Below are 22,779 nucleotides of genomic sequence, written 5' to 3'. Positions count from 1 at the left end.
AAAGAAAGTGGTTGAAAGGGATTTTGAAGTTTTCTGAAAGGAAATGAGATTTTTTTTGGACGCCCCTTGGCACTCATTAAACATCAAATCTTCCATGAAAGGTCCAAGCATATTGATGTAAAGCTGCATTTTGTGAGGGATGAAATTCAGAGAGGGGAGATCAAGATGTTAAAGGTGTCCGATCACAATCCCCAGTAACCAACATTCCCCAAATTTAATTTGTTGGGTTTTGGGGTCTAAAAGAATAACTTGTGGAGAAGGCCGGGGGAGTTGTTGTTGATCCGGGGTTTAAAGAGGAGATTGATAAACAAAACCCGCATCTAGATCCGAGCCGCGATTTGCTTAGGGAAGATCAACCCATTTTTAAAGCAACTCTTTTTGGAGAGAATGAGCACAGATGCGCCCTGGGGGGGCCAAAATAGCACACAACTTGTATGCGTGAGTTTTCATCCCAATTCAGAGTCTGTTTTTTAGGGTTCTTCTTCATCACTTGATTAAGCTTAGAGTGGAGCTAGATTAGAAGTGAGAGTTGGAATCTAATAGAAGATTCAGTGTTCGTAATCTCTGTAAATCACCATCAATAATATCGCCCCCTTCCTTGCCCGTGGATGTAGATCGATTGGATCGAACCACGTAAAATTCTTGTGTGTTGTTTGTTTCGTTTCTTGTTCAACCGATCGACCCTCTTCTTATAATAAGTAGTGCTAGGATTGCTATTATGTTGAATCGTTTGCGAGGTAAGTCTCATTTGATAACATCCTCAAGAGGTGCTTGAAATAAGGTTTTATTATTCAGAACCTAGCTAGTTGGAGTTTGATTACTCTATGAATAATAAATAAGAATTTCTTACTGAGTCCACTCTTGGAAGTAATAAGATATTAATTAATTAATTTCATAGCAGACAATAATTAATTAATGGATGTTTCTATCTTAAGCGCGAGAAATAAATATCAAGCAATGGAAACCCGTAGTACTTATAATTTCAGATTTGGATGGGGGGTGCAATATTACTTCGTAGTGGCTGCTCGTAATATTCCAATTATAAGCTTATATTAAATTGGGTTTAATTTAATTAGTAAAAAGCTAATTGGAGGAGCTCATATCCAAAACCTTTCATAGATTCCTGTCTGGGCCCAATATGTGACTTAATATAAATAGGAGAATAAAGGAGATAGAAAATAAAATTAATTTTTGAGCAAAAAATTTCGTCCCCCTCTCTACTTTGAAGTTGACGAAAATTCCTCTTTTCTCTCCACGGATAGGTTTTCCGTCTTCTTTATTTAAGTCCTAGTATATTGGTGAGATCAGCCCACCACTGATATCAGTTTATAGTCCGGGAACCAGACAAAAGATCCGTGGTTTAGTACCGAAGATCTTCACGTGGAGAAGGCGCTTAGCTATCTTCGATTCTTTGGAGAATCATCAAGGTAAAATAGCTAAATCGTAGAAAAGCATGTTTTAGGTTTTAATTAATTTAAAGCATGATTTATTTGAGTTATGAGCATGATACATGTGATAATTGCGCGAATAGAATTTGTCTAAATAATCTGCTAAATAGATCAGGATTATTATGTAATCGATTTATGTGAGCGCTTCCGCTGCCAATCCCTTCAAATCCTTCATCTCAAATTCAGCAAAGAGGTTCTTCCTTAGCTGGCTTATCTCCTCCTCATCATCCCCAGTAAGGATCATATCATCCACATAGATAATCAAACATGTGATCTTCCCTTCTTTCTTCTTGAGGAACAGAGTATGATCTGAATTACTCTGTTGGTATCCATATTTCTTCGTTACTTCAGTAAATCTCCCAAACCATGCCCTCGGTGATTGTTTCAAACCATAAAGAGTCTTTTTTAGTTTACACACCTCTCCTGCCTTGAATTCCCCCTCAAATCCTGGTGGAGCTTCCATATAGATTGGTTTAGTGAGTTCACCATGCAAGAAGGCATTAGTCACGTCAAACTGATGTAGCGGCCAATTCTTCGTTGCAGCAATAGAGAATAGTACACGAATAGTACTCATCTTGGCCACCGGTGAGAAGGTCTCTGCATAATCGACTCCATAGGTTTGAGTATAGCCTTTTGCCACTAACCTCGCCTTGTAGCGCTCAATTGAACCGTCTGGTTTCCTCTTGATCGTGAACACCCAGCGGCATCCCACTAGTCTAGACCCCTCGGGTCTCAGACACACTTCCCATGTTTTGCTTTTCATTAGCGCCTTCATTTCTACCAGCATCGCCTCCCTCCAATGTTGGATTTTCATTGCTTCCTCCGCAGTTCTAGGGATCTCCTCTTCATCATATAGAGCTGCAGTGAAGGCCCTCGCCATCTCCGTCAGATTTGCTTTAGCCAGATTTGCCACTAAATATCTACTTTTCTTCGAGATACGCTCTGGGCTATACCTCTTGGGTGGAACACCCCTTGTGCTCCGATAAGGGAGTATGTACTGCCCTGTATCTCCATCAATCGCAGCATTCTCTACTGGTTCTGTATCTGTCACAGAGTCATTAGGAATATTTGTACTATTGATTCCAGATTCAGTAATTACCTCAGATATCACTGGAGGAGGACTATCAGGTGAAGGCGAGTGAGGAGGCTCTACTGGTGACAAGACAGGCTCGGCGGCAGTACTAACTGTCTCTGTTGGTTCCGCGGCAGAGTTGCTTGGTGGTGACACAAACCAACTTAGGGGTCCACTCGACCTATCAATAGTTCTACTCTCCTCCTGACCACTAAGGTGTAGTAATACTCACACTCCAAGAAAATTGCAATTCATAGTGGTTATTATCTTCCTAGATGATGGATCAAAGCACCTATAACCCTTTTGATTGATTCCATACCCCAAAAAACACATTTGATAGCGCAAGCGGAAAATTTGGTTCTTTCGTGTTTGGGAACATGGACATACACGGAACACCCAAAAATTTTAAGTGGTAGGGTAAGCGGTTCGGGTACTTTGGCTAGTGAGGATAAAAGCTGTAAAGGGGTTTTCATATTTAAAATTTTTTTAGGTAGACGGTTAACTAAATAAACCGATGTAGCAACAGTCTCAGGCCACAGAAATTTTGAAACATTAGAATCAAAAAACAAGGCACGAGTAATTTCAAGAATGATCCTATTTTTCCTTTCAGCTACTCCATTTTGTTCGGGGGTATATGGGCAAGAGGTTTGGTGAACTAAGAATTTTAATGGTTGTCTGAAATTGAGTTTGAACCAATTTGTAAAAAAGGACAAATTTTTCGTAAACTTCAGATTTGTTCTTCAAAAAATATACCCACGTCATTCTCGAACAATCATCCACAAATAACAAAAAATATTTAAAACCATGATCTCTAGTAACAGGTGCATGAACCCAAACAACAACATGAACCAAAGAAAAAAGACTCTTAACACGAGTTTCAGTAGACTTAAAAGATTGTCTATGGCTCTTCGCCAAAACACAAGATTCGCAATCAATATTCTTGAGATGAGAAAAATTAGGAAAAAGTAGTTTAAAATAACCATGAGATGGGTGACCAAAACGTCTATGCCACAACCAAGCTTCTCGAGTCGCAGATCCGTGAGCCAGCATTGCGGCACTTCCTTGGTGAGCCATCTCATCAACATAGTAGAGGCCTTGACGCTCAGTGTCACGCCCAATTATCCTCCTCGTCCTGATATCCTGTAATACACAGAAATTAGGATGCATTAGTAGGGTACAATTTAATTCCTTCGTCACGTGACTAATAGACATCAACTTGTGTGATAATTTGGGAACATAGAGACAATTCGACAATTTTAGCGTTGGTGAAATCTCAATTGTTCCACTCCCCTCTACTGATGTTAATTCCCCATCCGCAGTCTTTATCTGACTTTTCATAGTACCACAAAAATCCACAAAATCCCCTCTATCATGAGTTATCGTATCAGTCGCCCCACAATAAAAAATCCACCCTTTATCTTTTTCACTAGGCTTATGTTGTACAGTACATGCAATAGGCAATTTGTGCAGAATTTCAAATCTATTGGGACTGACACAACATATTATCACACAATATGGGGTCAATTTTCGAATTACTCAAAGTATGGGGGGCAAAATGGGAGGCATGGGGTATATTATGTAATTTCTGAAAAATTGGGGGTACTGGGCATCAAATTATAAAGTGGGTTGGGTTTGCAAAAACCTAGCCCATTACCTCCCGTCAAGAATGCGCCGCTGCTCCCTTCTCCTCCGATGCGGCCGGCGAACGCCGCCTGCCCTACCTCCTCACCTCGCCTGCCGCCGCCGCCGCGTGGTGTCTCACCGTCAACGCCTCTCCCACGGAGGTTGGCCTCTGTTCCACCATTTTCCTCCACTCCGATGGCCAATTTCGCCTTCCCCTTTTGAGTTTCATCCCACCATTCCGGAAATCCAACTAATTTGAAGCAGGTTTCCTTGGTATGCTTGTTCATCCCGCAATGAGAGCACCACAGCTTGGTTTTATTTGGCTTGGTTCCACCGCGGCGGTTGTTGGTGGCGGCGGGGTGTGGTGTCTGCTGATTGGGACGGGGCGGCGCTGGCTGGGGTGGAAATCGTTGGTTTCAGGCTCCGAATCCGAAGCCCACTCCACCCGATGCTGGTTCTCCATTCGTCGCGCCGGTCTGGCCGGGGTTCGCCGGCGGCATGATCTTCTGCCGTGTGGCCTCCCGTTTCACCCAACCGTATGCGACGTCCACTGGAGGCGTCGGGCTTTCCTTGAGGATATCTCTTCTATTTCCTTCGTATTGAGAGTTTAATCCGGCCAAAAATTTGTATAGTCTTCGTGTGTTGATGATTTCTCGATACTGACATACTCCTTTGTCGCAGCAGGTGATGGTTTTGTTCTGGCATCGGTCGATCTCGACCCATACTCCGTGCAGGGTTCTCCAGTACGTTTCCAGATCCATGTCCCCTTGGACAATCCGACTGACTTTCTCCTCTAAGTCGTATATCAGATATGAATCCGACGTACTCTGATACGTCACAGCCAAGCTATCCCAAATCGCCTTCGCTCTTTGGTGATGTGCGAAATCTCCGACAATATCGATCTCCATATTGTCAACCATGATCTTCCCACTCCAGATACTCCTTGTCGGTTGAGTTTGGGGGCGTCCAAACCAGTGATGTGCCTCAGCGCCCTTCTACTCGCATAAGTCGAGCCCACATGGATAATTTTTTCCATTTAGCTTGAATGCTACTGATAGGGTCCTCGATTCAGCAAATATGGCCGAAGATCATCTCCAATATATCTTTCATGAATTTAGATGACAAAGAGTATCTTTTATTTTAGTTAGTTATCTTTAGTTATTTTCTATATCTTTTGCAATCTTTTATTTTAATCATCTTTCTTGATTAGCAAGACTATGTTAGGGTTTAGAATTCTATATAATAGAATTCTATTGCATTTTCAATTATTGAGAAATAAACTAAACGTTATTCTCATTCTCGTTCTCGGCGTGGCCATATTTGCTGAATCGAGGACCCTATCAACTCTCCCACCGTTGAAAACCACCTTGCCCTCAAGGTGGAAGGCAAAATAAGAACAACCAAACTCGTATCCTGCCTTCGTAGATTCAATGTAGCAGGAGAAGATCTTTCTTTCCTTCAAAATTTGCAGTACCCGGTCCACATTAGTGTCTTCAAGACAGCCAATAACAGACACACTTTCCAAAGCATTTCTCCCAATTAGATCACACGCAGGATGTAGATTAAATGAGTTCCAATGGTTGTTCTCAAAGGATTCTCTCGCCATTCGAACTCTTGACGGATCAGTTGCCGGACCTTGCATTACTCTGCAATTTCTACCCAAGAACTCTTCTCTACTATCTTCTGTCAACTCCAGGAAACTAGTAGAATAAAAAACAATATGATTACCAAGAAGGCTTAGAGAAGTGATAACCTTTTTGTTCTCTACACGTACAAGAGTGGTGGCCAAATCAACAGCCATTCTCATCTCCGTTCCTACTTTATCATCCGTGGTCTCCGGTGAGTAATCATCTTCATTGCCTACGTTGCCGGGTTCGAGATCTTGAGTGATGGAGAACTGCTTCTTCTCTGTATGCCCCTTAAAAGAGGGGCGAGACCATCTCTTCTGAGGCCTAACCGGCAGCTTGCTGATCTGCTGTGCGGGGATTCGCATTCCTGCATGGAAATGGTGCCGAACAGCTGGTAGGTTGTCATAGAATCTACGACGGGCTGGGGCGCTGCCGAAATGGTGGTCAGCAGAGTTGTGGTTGAAAGGCCGGTTGGCGTACTCACTGAAAATCCTTGCTCGAGGTAATATTGAAACATCGACCACCTCCTCCAGAGTTAATTCCTGTGTCAAGCTATGACAAATTATCACTAAGAAATTGGATGACGCCGGATTACGACTATCATTTGGCACAAAAGCTCCCGGATCAAATATAAGAACGCCGTTGTTTGCACCAAACTGAAGGGATGCTCGGCTCCATTTGGCATCTCCACAAAAGGACGCCTTCATATCATCACTATAAGATAGTGTGGGAGTTGCTCCATCTATGTAAATTCTGGCATCACTTCCATGGGAGACAACGTTTACAAGTTTCGATGCAACAGAAAGAACAACTACATCATCGGGAATCTTGCTCGGTGGTATAGTGCGAGCATCACCATATCGATCAAGAAGTCCTGTTGCATCTCCGAAATCACCTTGTATATCTCCTGACAAAACACGCAATTTACCATTAATCACATTGCAATTTTGGGGTTGCAACTCAGTATTGATGCCCAAAAATTCCAATACAGAGTATGACTTTGATCTATCTGTGCAAAGGAATGAATTGAGCTCATTTAACTCCTTAATTTCAAAAGATCCAGTTGGTTGCTCAGATTCAAATGGAACAAGGGCAGCCACATCCTCTTTCAACGTAGCTGCAGATTCCTCGAAAATCATAGAAGCAGCCAGTCCATTAGACACAGCCACCTCCATAGAATTCTCACGGCTCTCCGAGTTCTCAACAGGAGTGGCGCCACGAAGAAGCTTAGTGCACATCGGAAGCACGCGTGCATCCTCTAATTTGCCATCCAAAGCATGGCTATCATCGGATACCACCTCTTCAGTCGCTGTGGGCTTAACGACGCCCAACACTTCATTGGGAATGGCAGCACACAACAAACTGCCACCTAATCGCTCTTCGTCGTCTACTTCCGGAGCAAAATGGTAACGAACTGCAACAAAAAAATCCTCCCAACCCTTGTCGGGATTATTATCCATCCAGTAAGACATCCATTCTGATGCCGGGTGATCAAACAAGTATTGTATAAGATAGAGGCGATCGGCAAGCGGTGTGTAGTGGTAGTTATAGTACTCTTGGATCTTACGGATCCAATCGAGGGCCTTCTCTCCGTCGAAACGTGGTGGTTCGAGGCAGAGGCGTGGTAGGGCTGGGAGCTTGATACCCAGCGGTGCCTGCGTGATCGACGGTGGAAACGACCAAAACTGCGGAGGCGCCGCAAGTGGCTGCTGGTCTGGCGGTCTTGTATGCCACGGTGGATGTGGTGGTGAGCGCCCGTCACAGCTGTCTGGAGCCTCCTCGGTCGGTGTATGCTGTCCGAACTTGGCTAGAAATTCGCCGTGATCAGCGACTAGACGGTGCAAGTCCATGAGCATCTCACGGATTTGTTGTGATTCCATAGTTTGTAGAGAGTCGGTGGTGATGAAGGTTAATTGGAGAATGGCGTAAGATTATGAGGATTTTGGCGTGAGTTTGAAAGTTGATAGTGATGGAGGAAGAGTAAACCAATGAAATATTCTCTCCAGTAGTGAAACTGATAGGTCCTTGACCTATCGAGCTTGAGCACCACGATTTGAACGAACAATTAGAAGAACAAGATAAACCCTAGTTGAGGTGCTAGGGGTGGCGTTCACGCCGAGAACGGGAATGAGAATAACGTTTAGTTTATTTCTCAATAATTGAAAATGCATAGAATTCTATTATTTATAGAATTCTAAATCCTAGACCTATCTTGCTAATCAAGCAAGATAATTAAAATAAAAGATTACAGAAGATATGCAAAATAATTAAAGATAAATAACTAAAATAAGAGATATGCTAAAATAAAGAAAGGAATATTGAGGAAGATCTTTAGCGAGATTTGCTAGATCGAGGGCCCTATCACAACCATAAGAGTATGTTTCCCAGAAAAGAAAAAAATCAGCATATACCTTTAAAACTGTTTATCCTTTTGGCAGCGCTCCATCTCAGAAGAGAAAAAAATTAGCATATACCTTTAAAATTGTTTATCCTTTTGGCAGTACTTCATCTTACACTAATATTACAATCTTTGCACATCCCGATGCTGATCTCTTCAGCAGAAAATCTTAGGGATAATAAGGTCCTCCATGAAATCATGAAATGGAACTAGTAATAATAGTAATTTACATTGTTCTCCCTAAAAGAAAAAATTAAATAAATAAATGCCAAGAGTGACTGAAAATTAAAAAAATGCACAAGATTTATCGCCATCTTATCTCCATGTCTTCGTAAAGGAAAAATTTATGGGTGGTAGTCAAATTCCATTAGAAGCATTCATTTTCTCAAAAAAAAAAAAAGGTTAACCTAAAGTGAAGGTCTTTTACAAGTTAACATAGTTTTCCTTTCTCTTCTCTTTTCTTTTAGTAATTTGCATAACTTTAAAAAGATTCATACCTTATCGAAGTATTTGATCACTAGAGGATGCTTGGTGATGAATAAAACCAAACACATTCCATACAGTTCAACTAGGAGCAAAGCCAAATTTGATCAGTAAAACATAAACTTGAAACTCTGCAATGACAAAACCAGCTTGGTGTAAAGAGTAGTGTGTAACTGAACAAATTTTCTGATCAGGAGCTATACCGCCAACTAGCATCATTCGAAAAAAATCCATAGCATCATTCAGCAAATATCTTTTGCAGAGTCTATTATTTACTGCACTGTAATCATTGAGTGAAATCTCAAAGCCAGTTTCAGCCATTTGATGGAAGAGTACAATAGCCTTTTTAACATCTCCCTTTGCATAATTTGCTTTTATAAGAATAGTGAACGCAACTTTCGGCAATTTGAAGTTTTGACATTGGAGATCATAAAATAGCTTTACAGCAACAATTAGATCTCCATATACACATAAACCATTGATAAAAATATTACAAGTCACAACATGTGGCTTAATATCAAGTTGTACCATCTCGGCATGTAATTGAAATGCTCTTTTAAAGTCTTGAGCTTTACAAAAACATTGGATCAAAGCATTATATAAAGTTTGATCTGGAGAAATACCCTTAGCTAACATATCTGGAGAATTGCAACAGATTCTTCCAGCTTCCCTCACTTACAAGTCCTTTCATAAGCACTGTATAAGTTACTTGATTTGGCTCGATACCATTTTTTTTCATTTCCTCAAATAGCTCAAAGGTATCTTCTAATTTTCCCAATTCAGAAAAGTGTTGAAACAAACAACACAAGGCTCGGCCACTTCCTTGTTTATCTCCCTAAGGAAATTAATAGCTTCGAGAACCAAGGACTGCCTGCAAAGACCATCAAGGAAAATTGAGTATGTATAATCAGTTGGTTGTAGTCCATTGTCTTCAAGTTCACTACAAAAATCCCACACTCTATCAGTTTTCCTCAAGTTGTGCAACAAACTATTGTATGTCATAATTGACGGCCGGATGTTTAAGTCTTTCATCTTTGTCGGCACAACCAGATTATCGTGAACCATATCAGTTCTGGAGTAAACAAATGCGAGCATATCCCACACCACATGGTTTGAGTCCCAGCCACCAAAGCTTTTCAAAAGCAGCTCACAAAGCAAGGGTGCATATCCAGAGCCTGAAAAATAACAAAAAAAGTCTATAAAATGAAAAATTAGCGATCTTAAGAGCAACCATAAATAATTCTTCCTTACAACTAGATGAGATTCCATGCATTCCTTTCTCTCAAATAACCTTTTTGATTCATGGAACGAGACTAAATTATGCATATTATGATGGCCATAGCTTGCAACCAAGTGCCAACTTCATCTTGTTCAAATTCATTTACATTAAAGTCAGTCATTTAAACAAAATTGATGGTTGTAGAACTTTTATAAGTGTGACATACAAACTCAAATATCCACCGCGGGATACCCTAAACTGAATTTAAGAAATGAAAATGCGGGCTACCTTGTTCTTCAATAACCACCCGCATATGACAGAACAGCGCACGGTACTGCCAATAAATGTGCAATGAAGAACCGCGAGTTCTTTGAGTGCTTGAACCCAAACTCATTTTGCAACAACAAGAAGAACTCTATTGCACTTTGCGAGCTAATCTATCAATATATAAAGTGGCAGTTTTTTTGACTGTCACGTGTCACTGTTTTGGCGGGAAAAATGAAGTTGGTTCTCTTTTTTATTGTTTAATCCTTTTTGTAGCTTTTATGTTAATATGATAAAGATGTTAAAAATAATTTCATTTCTGACGATTGTGGTGCTCTTTCTGACATCGTTTTGGGACCTTGAACCCCGAGAATTGTGTTGTAGGGTGCAACCTATTTATATAGGTTTGCATAGGCTAGCTTTTATTTCTTGTGCCTGATATAAACTTAAAAATATTTTTGAAATTCATCTTTTCAAAGGAAAATGGGAAAGAGTGAAAGCTGTCATAATTTTTCCTGTTATAAATTCATACTGTTTTAGATTACATATTGATTATGGGGAAAGACATCTTTTCATCTTAAAAAATTTAAAGTATGATAAAAATTATCATACTTTAGTATGATAATTTTCTTAATCTATTTTAATCTATTTTGCAATCTGCAATCAATATAAAGTATGAATTAGTTTGATTATCTATCAAAAATTTATTTATTTAAGCTAATAAATAGAAGAAGTTACCTATATTTTGTGTAATCATTGTCTCTATTATTCTCTCTCTTTCTCCTTCACAAAGCCACAGATATGAAGAGCCTTATAGACGTGCCTCCTCTATCTTTTTCTTTTTTATTTGGTTGTATCATTCTCTCTCTCTCTTCCTTCTTGAAAAATAGGGGCGGCTCTCCTGTGATTAGAGTTTATTTGTTTGTTTTGGTATCCCTGCAAAATAGACTTAATATTAATAGGGGAACATTAACTAATAGGCATTAATTACGGTTGACAGCTGACCCAATAAATGCGCACAATAATCAATATAGAATGCATAAAAATCCACATTTATTGAATATATATTTAGTAGTTCTATTAACAAACTTATATTATATTTTCAGCATGTATTTTATTCGAAATTAAGTTTTTATACCTTATTTTCTTTTATTATAATATATTTGTGTTATTTGAAAGGTCTTAGCTATGATTATGTCCGTTTCCCCAAGTAAGTTTGTTTTTATTCAGTTGTGTTTGCAAAATAACATCACCAAACATCTATAAATACCCTCTTCTACTTCTCTTTTACTCATCCTGTAAAATCTCCTTCACTACCATAGAATTCCATTGTTCTTTTGGTATATTTTACTTCCTGTCTATTTCTCCTACTTCTTAACTATTCTCCCTAATCATATATGCAGTGTGTGTAACTATTTATGGTGTTCTTTTTATTGCAACTCTATTTTCTTCTACTTTACTACTTCAATCTTCATATACTATAATGAAGTTTCACCAATTTAGTTGAGTATATCTCACCTGTGTTGTCTTTCTGTCTTCTCTTCTTCTCTTTTTTTTTATCACAACCTTTTTGTTGTTGATCATCATTGTCAGCTTCTTTTTGTCTATAATAGAATTGTGAATTCTGATTTTATGCAACTGAAAAGAATAAAGATAAATAATGAAATGATTGGTGTAGTTTGTTCTCATAGTATTTGCATCTGCCCTACGTTACCTTGCTCAAGAATCTTCAAACTGCCATTACTAACTCTATTATCAAGGTCCGTTGTGTTCGTGTCTTTCAAGGTCTTCCTGGTGAAAATAGAGATATCAACACAGAATCTGTCTTTCATGATTCTAAGGTATATTCAATCTTTCATCATGTTAAAGCTGTGACATCTAAACTTATATCTCATATCTGTAGTTGTTTTATTTTTCTTTTTAATGGAGTGTAATTGATCACCATGTAACTGATCTCTGCAGTTTCATTATGTTTTTACAATTCCTTGAATCTACTTTGCCATTTATCTTGAGAACAGTTTAAATGCTGAACTTTATAAAATAGATTATGAAGTTATCATTTATAACATTCTTTATAACTGAATAGGTTAAGAAATATTTACCACTCTCTGTCATGTATAAGTTTTCCATTTGATCCTTCATGTCATTATCCTTTATCATATATGGAATCTGCTTTGAATTGTAATATTCTGCACCTACAATGTCTGATATATTTCTGACATATGTCTAAAATCTATTATCTAATATATTCTTCCATTTCTAATGTCTGATATATTTCTTATATGTAAGATCTTATTCATTTTATTATCAGGGGACTTGCATACAAGCCACATTCCCAAAAAAGGTTCTACAGGATCTGGAACACATGCTTAGAGGAGGCATCTATTATATAAAAAAACTTCTTTGTTAGACAACACCCTTAGAAACAAAGCTACTAATCATCCATATAGACTCTTTATGAATTACAGGACTGAGATGTATGAAGTTAGAGATGAAGATACTCCACCCACGTTGTATTCATTTAAACCATTTGGTGATTTAGCAAACAACAATGAGATTGATGACCAGACACCCTTTTTTGGTATAAGTCTTTTTGTATATTATGTGTTGCAGACCTTAATTTTCAGTCCATTGACCATTGATTTAGAATCCAGAAATGCATAACAGTTTATGCTCCAATAACTTTCAATTTGAAGTAGAAGGTTATGTAATCTCCATTTCACAGCAATATATACAACAAGCCTTATACACAATCATACATTAAAATCCTCATTTATTCAATTATTTTGCTAAATTGAAACCTAATAGTGATATTCCTTTTTTTCAATTGTCAGAATTATAGATCTAATTGAAGATAGTCTATTATCAACATTCCAGAATGAAATTGACGAAAATATTAAATAAATGAACTTTGCTTGAGGTAACTTATCTCATCTGGTAGATTAAAATGGGGTTTATCAAATATTTGTGGTCTGTTTTCCAATACTTTCGATCTATTCTTGAATCATCGAAAGTCATCCACTTCTTCTCTGATTCTGGAAAATAAACAAATGAACAAAGTTAGAATAGACCTAATCTTCGACGTTTTTGATAGATTAGTAAAATTTTGTTGGAATATGCCTGTAATAGAAACCGATTTTGATCTCATTTAGGAGCTAAACAATGGCGTTTTGCTGTGGTCTACGGGTTTGACGCCACTCTCCGTCATCTTCGTTGAACCGATGAAGGAGGCATTGTTTAGCAGTTGACGAAGAAATTTTCGTCGGTTTTTTCAGTGTCGAATTTGTAGGGTTTGGGGTTGTTTTGGTAGTATTTGATGCATGCATTGCTGAAGGGGGACGTGTGATCGCATGCATCTTGATTATAGGAGTACGTGGAAAATAAGTGAAGAGAATAATAGGTACAAGGAGCATCCGAGCTGGCATTCTAGAAGGACGTGTGGGCCTGAAAAGTGAGGGAGGCGTGTGCTGAGAAGGAGTAAGGCGTGTGCTGTGATGAAAGGTGACGGCGTTGATCGTTATGGACGGAGAGAGGATGGGGAGCAGACGGCAAGATGATCTATAAATAGAGGGGACCACCGTTTTGTTAAGCATGCTAGCTGTGTGATTGTTATTGGCCTAAGGATTATGATCCAAGGGATTTAGCTTTCGTCTTCCATTTGTATCGTTGTTAATTTCTGAGTTCTTATTAATATACTGCTCATTCCCCTTAAATTCTCAAGTTACGTACATTTACTCGCATTACTCTGTTTTCTGGGTGTGAGTGCGTGTGTTCTTACGGCGGAGTTAGCTCATACCCTATCAAGTGGTATCCAGAGCTGTCGGTCTCCGGACATGGCTACGCCAAGCACGAGATCTGTGACGGAAGCGGAGAGGAAGCTGATGGACGTGGTGGATAGGAGGGTGACCGAGGTGGTGCATGAGGTGATGGATCGCTTGATTGAACGGCAGGACAAGCTGGATGGCCAGTTCGCGGAGATGATGCAGGCATTCACGGTGATGAGCAGCCAGTTCCGGAAGCTGCCGTTGAAGGCGGAGGAAGGAGAGGGGCCGGGTGGTATGGGAAAGGAGGATCCACAGGAGGAGTGGGGAAGATCAACCCGCTACGAGTTTCCCAAATTCGACGGCGACGGATTCGAGGGGTGGCTGATGCGTGCGGAGTTCTTTTTTGAGGTGGCGAAAGTGCCGGAGAAGGGAAGAGTTCGTGTAGCGGCAATCCACATGGAGGGCAAAGCCTTGCAATGGCATAGGGGGTTTATGAATTTGCAGGGTGAGGCGGCGTATACCAACTGGGAGTGTTACGTGTCTGCGTTGGGAGCTCGTTTCGGTGCACAAGCCTACGCAGATCCGCTGGCTGATCTGAGAAATTTAAGGCAATCAGGATCACTCCAAGACTATATGGAGGCGTTCGACGAGCTGTATCCACGTACCGGTATTCGAGAAGATCAGGCCTTAAGTTTCTTTTTATCCGGACTGATTGATGAGCTGCAGATGCCCGTTCGAATGTTCAAACCGGCGCGGCTGGCAGAGGCGTTCTCCTTAGCCAAACTTCAGGAACTCACGGTGCGAGCATTGGGAGGAAAGTCGAGGGTGAGCTCGATTGGGGGACCATCGGGAGCTGCGACATACTCTGGTACTAAGTCACTGGCAGTGACGGCCACGACTTCAAAACAGGGAGGGTTTTCTAGAAATTCGGCACCACGAGAACAGGGTCGTGGAGGGAGTATGCGGCCCCGTTTAACCCCAAAAGAGATGGACGAGAAGAGGGCGAAGGGGTTGTGTTATTGGTGCCCGGAGAAATTCACTTCTAATCATGTATGCTCTAGGAGAGGGGCGTTTGTAATGCAGATGGCAGGGGAGGTGGAGATTGAAGAGAAGGAGGAGCCGTTCGTTGAGGAACCAGAGGAGGTGCCAAGTCTGGAGGAAATACAACTCTCTCTCCATGCTATGTGGGGGACGAAGGCGCCACAGATCATGCGCTTCGGGGAGCAAGTCGTGGAAAATCCTTGAAGGTGTTGGTCGATACCGGGAGCACTCATAATTTCTTGAGCTCTCGGATGTCAGAAAAACTTCAATGCGAAACCAAGGAAGTCCCTCCCAAGGCTGTAGAGGTGGCGAATGGTCAGGTGTTGAGGTGTAATCGCAGGTGCGTGGAGTTTTCATGGGAGATGCAGGGGACACGGTTTGCGACGGAGGTTTTTATCATTGGGCTTGAGACTTACGATTTGATTTTAGGAGTTCAATGGTTGGCAACTTTGGGTCGCATATGGTGGGATTTTAGTGACATGAGTATGGTCTTTATGCTGGGCGGTGTGGAGGTGCGATTGACAGGGGAAAAGGGGACTACTCCGGAAAATCAATTACAGTGTTTGCAGGTGTGGAGTGAGCAAATGTTAGAGGAGGAGGAGGTTAAGATCAGTAAGATAATGACTGCGGTTGAAGGGGAAAAGATGTCCTGTTTCAGTGTAAGTCAGGAGGATCTTTGGCCGGCTTTAAGCGATGTCTTGCTGGAGTTTAAGGAAGTTTTTGAGGAGCCCCAAGGCCTGCCACCTCAACGGGAACATGATCATCGTATCACCCTCAGAACTGGAGCTGAGGCAGTGAATATAAGGCCCTACAGATACGCGAGTCAACAAAAGGATGCAATTGAAGCTATGATAGCAGAGATGCTGCAGACAGGAGTGATCCGCCCTAGCCAAAGCCCGTTCGCAAGTCCCATTGTCCTAGTAAAGAAGAAGGACGAAACGTGGCGTATGTGTGTGGACTACCGCGCCCTCAATGCTATCACCATCAAGGATAAGTACCCGATTCCGGTGATTGAGGAACTCTTGGAAGAATTGGGATCAGCGGCTTGTTTCTCCAAGATCGACCTCCGATCCGGCTACTGGCAGGTCCGTATGGCTCCAGAGGACATTCACAAGACGGCCTTCAAATCTCACGCAGGTCATTACGAGTTTCTAGTCATGCCATTCGGATTGACAAACGCCCCGGCCACGTTTCAAAATCTTATGAATTCGGTGTTTCGCGAATTTTTGAGGAAGTTTGTCTTGGTCTTCTTTGATGACATATTGGTGTATAGTGACAGCCGAGAGGAACATGTGCAGCACCTAAGGCTTGTGCTGGAACTGATGAGGAAGCACAACCTTCTAGCTAAACGCTCCAAGTGTTCGTTCGGGTGTAGTGAGGTGGAGTACCTCGGCCATGTGATCTCCAAGGCAGGGGTGGCTACTGATCAAGGAAAGATTGAAGCGGTTTTGGCATGGCCTCAGCCTCGTACCGTGAAACATGTGCGTAGTTTCCTCGGTCTAACAGGGTACTATAGACGTTTTGTGCAGGGGTACAGTGTGATAGCTAGACCGTTGATCGATGTTGTCAAGGGCAGTGAGTTCAAGTGGACTCCAACGGCTCAGGAAGCCTTTGAGAGGCTCAAGGTGGCTCTAACCACAGCCCCTGTTTTGGCATTACCCGATTTTTCACGTGATTTTATAGTTGAAACTGACGCCTCCGGAGTAGGGATTGGGGCTGTCCTTATGCAAGAGAAACACCCCATTGCGTATATTAGCAAGGTGTTGTCTCCAAGGTATCAAGCTCTCTCGGTTTATGAGAAGGAGTTATTGGCCATATTGCTCGCGGTGAAGAAATGGTGCCATTACCTCCAATGTCGGAAGTTCGTGATTCTAACTGACCATCAGAGTCTTAAGTATCTTTTGGAGCAGAGGTTAACCACCCCCACGCAGCAGGCATGGATGACGAAACTTATGCAGTTTGACTATGAGATCTGTTACAAAAGGGGAGCTGAAAACTCTGCGGCTGATGCATTATCTCGGGTACCAGAAACAGAGTTGTATGCGCTCACATCTTACGTTATTCCCCTTGAGCTCGTTGCAAAGGTTCGTGCCTCGTGGTCTAGGGACGCTCAGGTTATGCAGGTCATCGAGGACAAAAAGAAGGATCCCACATCTCATCCTAAATTCGAGTGGCGGAAGAATGAACTGAGGAGGTCGGGAAGGTTAGTAGTGGGAAATGACTTGGAGCTAAGGGCTCAAGTACTTTCTTTGTTTCATGCGTCAGCAATAGGAGGGCATTCTGGAGGGTTAGCCACTTACAAACGCCTTTCCTCGCTGCTTTATTTGCCGAAGATGTTGAGGGACGTGCGAGAATTTGTGAGGGTATGTGTAGTATGTCAGAAATATAAGTCGGGAAACTCTCCTCCGTCCGGACTGCTCCAACCATTGCCGATACCAACGGCATTGTTCACTGATTTGACAATGGATTTCATCGAAGCCTTACCTACTTCGCAAGGGAAAAATGCAATATTGGTGGTTGTGGATCGTATGAGCAAATACGCCCACTTCATGGCTCTAGCTCATCCTTTTTCGGCCAAGCAAGTCGCTGATGTCTTTCTAAACTCTGTTTTTAAGCTTCATGGGATGCCGATCAGGATAATCAGTGACAGAGGGTCTATTTTTGTGGGCGCCTTTTGGAAGGACTTCTTTGGACTCTTGGGCATTGAGTTACTCTACTCAACGGCCTATCATCCCGAGACCGACGGACAGTCGGAAGTGGTTAATAGGTGTTTGCAGTGCTACCTTCGTTGTATGATTGGAGAGAGGCCTCATTCGTGGGTACATTGGCTTGGGCTGGCAGAATTCTGGTACAACACATCGTATCACTCCTCGATTCGGATGACGCCATTTGAGGCGTTGTATGGGTTTCCCCCGCCTCTCCACGTTCCATACCTACCTGGAGATTCGCGGGTGGAGGCGGTTGATGTTGCGCTGAGGGATAGGGAGGAAATGATCGCTGTACTCAAACGAAACTTGCACAAGGCAGCGGATCGAATGAAAAGAGAGGCGGACAAACACAGGGTGGACAAGGAGTTTGAGGTGGGAGAATGGGTCTGGTTGAAATTAAGGGCTTATAGACAGAAATCAATTAAGGGGAACCATCAGAAGTTTGAGCCTAAATTCTACGGGCCATATCAAGTTTTGGAGAGGATAGGAAAGGTAGCCTACAAACTGCAGCTGCCGGATACTGCCACCATCCATAACGTCTTCCACGTGTCTTTATTGAAGGAGGCGGCGCCACCTGCAGTCCCAGCTCCGACCTCCCGCCAGCATCTCAGATTCAGGAGAGCGTTCCGCAGGCAATACTTGAGCGCAAAATGGTTAAGCGTCGTAATCATGCAGCTACAAAGTGGCTCATCCATTGGGTCGGTCATTCTCCGGCGGACGCCTCGTGGGAATTTGCCGATGATATCAAAGCTCGCTTCCCTTGGTTCCTTGAGGACAAGGAACCTTAAAGGGAGGAGTATTGATGCATGCATTGCTGAAGGGGGACGTGTGATCGCATGCATCTTGATTATAGGAGTACGTGGAAAATAAGTGAAGAGAATAATAGGTACAAGGAGCATCCGAGCTGGCATTCTAGAAGGACGTGTGGGCCTGAAAAGTGAGGGAGGCGTGTGCTGAGAAGGAGTAAGGCGTGTGCTGTGATGAAAGGTGACGGCGTTGATCGTTATGGACGGAGAGAGGATGGGGAGCAGACGGCAAGATGATCTATAAATAGAGGGGACCACCGTTTTGTTAAGCATGCTAGCTGTGTGATTGTTATTGGCCTAAGGATTATGATCCAAGGGATTTAGCTTTTGTCTTCCATTTGTATCGTTGTTAATTTCTGAGTTCTTATTAATATACTGCTCATTCCCCTTAAATTCTCAAGTTACGTACATTTACTCGCATTACTCTGTTTTCTGGGTGTGAGTGCGTGTGTTCTTACGGCGGAGTTAGCTCATACCCTATCAGTATTGTAGTTGCAAATCTGGAGATTAGTCGTGGTAAGGAGTCGATAAGGTGTAGTGGTGTCCGATGCGGTGGCGATTCAGAGCAGAAGACGCGGTTTTCCGGCGGAGGAGATGACCGTGTAGCTAGGGTTTTCAACAATCGGCGCCGACATCAAATAATTAGAAAATGGCTTATATACGTTGTATAAAGTATTTTTTGTTCCTCAAGTGTGTTAATTAAAATTAAGACCACAGTCTAATTAAATCAATTAATTCCCCATTAATCTATTGTATAAGTTTGGACTTATACGAATTGGGGCGGCATTTTTTAATGTATGGGCCTAATTTATAAATCGGTTTGGGCTTATATATTTTTTCTATTTGGGTATGTTTTTTTAATGTATTGGGCCATCTAATTGTGTATTACTCTTTATAATTATTATATAATAATTTTGTTTAATATTTATATATATATATATATATATCAAAATTATTTTTGTATTATATTTTTTTAAAGTTTTTTATAGGTTAATTATAAATTTTGTTGTATTTATTTTGTTCATAATTTCATGTAATTAGTAATATCATGTACAATGTAACTAAAATTATGTTTGAATTTTTTTTTTTAATAAGTATGAAATTCTTTTTAATGTGTTTGGGCATTTAATTGTGTATTATGTATATTTAATAAGTATGAAAAATTTTAATGTGTTGGGCCATCTAATTGTGTATAAGGTATATTTAATAAGTTTTAAAAATTTTGTTAATTATATTTTTTTATTTATTTATGTAATAGTTTATGTATTAAAATTATGAATTAATTTTTCGTTATCTTTATCTATTAATATTTTGTTTTATTGTATGTACTTAATAGAAACAAATTATGAATTAATTTTTCGTAAACTTTTTTTTAATCCACTTTCCTTTACAATATCAAACAATTTTTTAAAAATCCGTATTGATAAAAAAATGAAACATTTAATGCGGATGAGAGATAATGAATTTCCCTTACTGACAGTACTCTCACTCCTCCCAACATTAGAAAATGAATTTCCATTTCAAATTTTCAAATAAAACAATTGTAGGCACACACCAAAATCAGCTAAGAGCAAATAAAAATTCTCTAGAAAAGAATAGGGGTGAGAAATAAATTATAAGAAGACAATACCGGGATCTCCAAAGCAAAACAACCCCGTTCAGCTTTTTTCTCTCTACTACATGCAGAAGCGAGTCTCACCACTTCTAACTATAACCCCTTTGGCTTATCTCTCTCTCTTTCTCTACTCGTGTTGCAGGCTGATTTCCGGAGAAGTGGAGCTGATTTTCCACCATCTCGACTATTTCCAAGGCGTAGACTCTGAATTTGAAGCCGCATTTGGAAAAGGGCATTTTGTTTCTCCGCTGGCTCTCCTCCCTCATGTCCTTTCATTACACTATATTTCACGATTCGAGGAACGTTAATAGTAGCAGTATTTTCTTTAAGTAGCAGTATTTGATTTATAATTATATAAATCATATGCTAAATATGAAATGATTAATTTATTTTCTTGATCGAATTTATTATGAATTATTTACTTTTCCAAATTATTTTATTTATTTGCTATGTATTTAGTATTTCTTAATTATTTGTTTCTACGTCGTATTTAATTTCTATTTTTTTTCCTCATATGCTTTCGTTATTGTGGATTGAATACAAAATTTAAATAGTTTCTGTTCTTGATTTACAATAATTTTTACATATTTTCTTTATATTCCTTATTTTTATTTAATTCATTTTAAATATATTTTCTTATTTTTTAAAATTTTACATATTTTATTTGTATTCCTTATTTTTATCTAATTCGTTTTAAATATATTTTCTTATTTTTTAAAAATCTTTTGGCCCGTGCATAGCACGGATGGTAAAACTAGTTTTCTCAATGATAGAGTCAAATTTAGGAAGGTTCCAACTAGGGAACTTCCTTCCTGAACCAATTGTTGTTTTTGAGGGAATTTAATAAGAGCTTATGACTGTAACGAGGCGGAGAAGATATGAAATGCCGGATAATTTGTGAGACAACATCGTTATGCGGAAAATCCTTGACGGCGGCTGCGGAGCTAATCGAGCAGAACGACGTAGATGAGGTCAAGAATCGAAGGGGTAGAAGACGGCGTTGTCTTGTGGTTAACCGGAACATTGAGAATCATGACTGCCAAGAGTGGACGAATACATAAAATTGAAATTTGGATATTAGGGTTTATGGTTTAAGACTGTAACACCCGCAAATTTCGAATAATAAAATTTTTTGTTTTTGAATACGATATGATGATTAAAATGGAATTTCTAAAGAAAACAATATTTAATTTCTAGCGTGGTTAAAAATCAAGAATCATTTTGAAGAATTAATATTTTAGAACAACACTAAATATTAATCGTTGGGTGGGGCGATTTTAATCTTTGTTGGAAATGGAACGATGAAATTAATTAAAGTTTCCCATCAACTCTAATTAATAAAAATAGATGCGAAAAGTAAAGTACACATTTGTACTTCTCAATTAAATAGAGTCCAATGTTTATTTTACAATTTGGCTTGGGCCATGTGAATAAAAATTCCAAGGAAAATAAATAATTATACGAGTTGGGCTTATAACTAAAGAGTGCTACACGTTTTTTTTTGGTCAGAAAAACAAAATCTGCTCCTCTTTCCAGTATGAGCATCTTCAGCAGAAATCTTCAGAATTCCTACTCCCCTCCGCAGCAGTAGCCGTTACCTGCAAGAATTAACCCACGGATTAAATCCTAATCATGAGGATTAAACTCAATTAAATCAGCCACTAATTGCCATTAAACCACCCTATTAATTAGGAATGAATCCTAATCAATTCCAGATTATTCCTCCCTCATATTCACGGCTCCTCACCATCACTCTCACTTTTCACAATCTTCATCTCACTTTTTTCTTGTTTCGAGCACATCCAAAAATTCATTCACAGTTGTATATCAGTTTCCACAACTTCTCCCAATTCAACATACACTAATTCTTTTACAGAAACCGAATTTGCCAAGCCAAGGAGACTAATCCCTTCTCGGCTCTACAGTTTTGCAACACAATCTCTAATCGGTTGAAGGTATACTCCATCCCAAGGCTAATTGCGAAACCATCAGTGCATATTACATATTACATTCTGCCAAATGCAATCTCCCACACAAGTAACTAACTCAACAAGAATCACCAATCACACAATCAATATTTTTGACGAACACACTCGATCGAACAGTCACCAATTTAAACCCCGCTGTAACTGAATTGAAGCGCAAAAAAGATGGTAACTTTGTAAGAGAAACTTATCTTCGGGGTTAGTCGGGGCTGTTTCGGGGACTGTTCGGGGCGAGTTCGGACAGCAGTGGGCCTGTTCGAATGTTTTTCGGGGCTGTTCGAGCGTCGACAGCTGTGCGAATCGCAGCAGGGGCTGACCAATGGCGGTGGCCGGTGTGTAAGTGCGACGGACAGCAGCAGCGGCTGAACGACGACCACCCCTCTCGCTGCAACGGCGATTTCCGCCGAGGAGACAACAGGCGGACGAAGCTCGCGAATTCACGGCAGCAAACGGTGGTGATCGACGGGAGTTTGCTCCATCTCCGACAAAGAGAGAGGAAAGGGGCGACGGAATTTGGGGTTCTCGATTTAGGGATTTCCTTTTCTCATTTGAGGAAGAAGAGTGAGAGAAAGGGAGTACCCGGTGGTGGTGGAAGGGAGTAAGTGGGTTGACTTTGTATATTTGGCTCCTTTTTTTTTAAATTCTTTTGGGCCTTCCTAGTTTAATTGGAGGAATAAGGTGAGCTAAGTAATTAATTAGTTTGGTTTAATTAATTTAATCCTTGG

At 40.5% G+C, this 22,779-nt stretch overlaps 1 pseudogene; it reads right to left on the bottom strand.

Moving 5' to 3' along the window:
* Nucleotides 1-8,733: 8,733 nt before the first annotated feature.
* On the bottom strand, nucleotides 8,734-21,093 carry LOC125199623 (annotated as a pseudogene).
* Nucleotides 21,094-22,779: the final 1,686 nt, after the last annotated feature.

This window comes from Salvia hispanica, unplaced genomic scaffold, assembly GCF_023119035.1.
Source record: "Salvia hispanica cultivar TCC Black 2014 unplaced genomic scaffold, UniMelb_Shisp_WGS_1.0 HiC_scaffold_59, whole genome shotgun sequence".
Classification (NCBI taxonomy): Eukaryota; Viridiplantae; Streptophyta; class Magnoliopsida; order Lamiales; family Lamiaceae; genus Salvia; species Salvia hispanica.
This window is presented reverse-complemented; position numbering and strand designations above follow the sequence as displayed.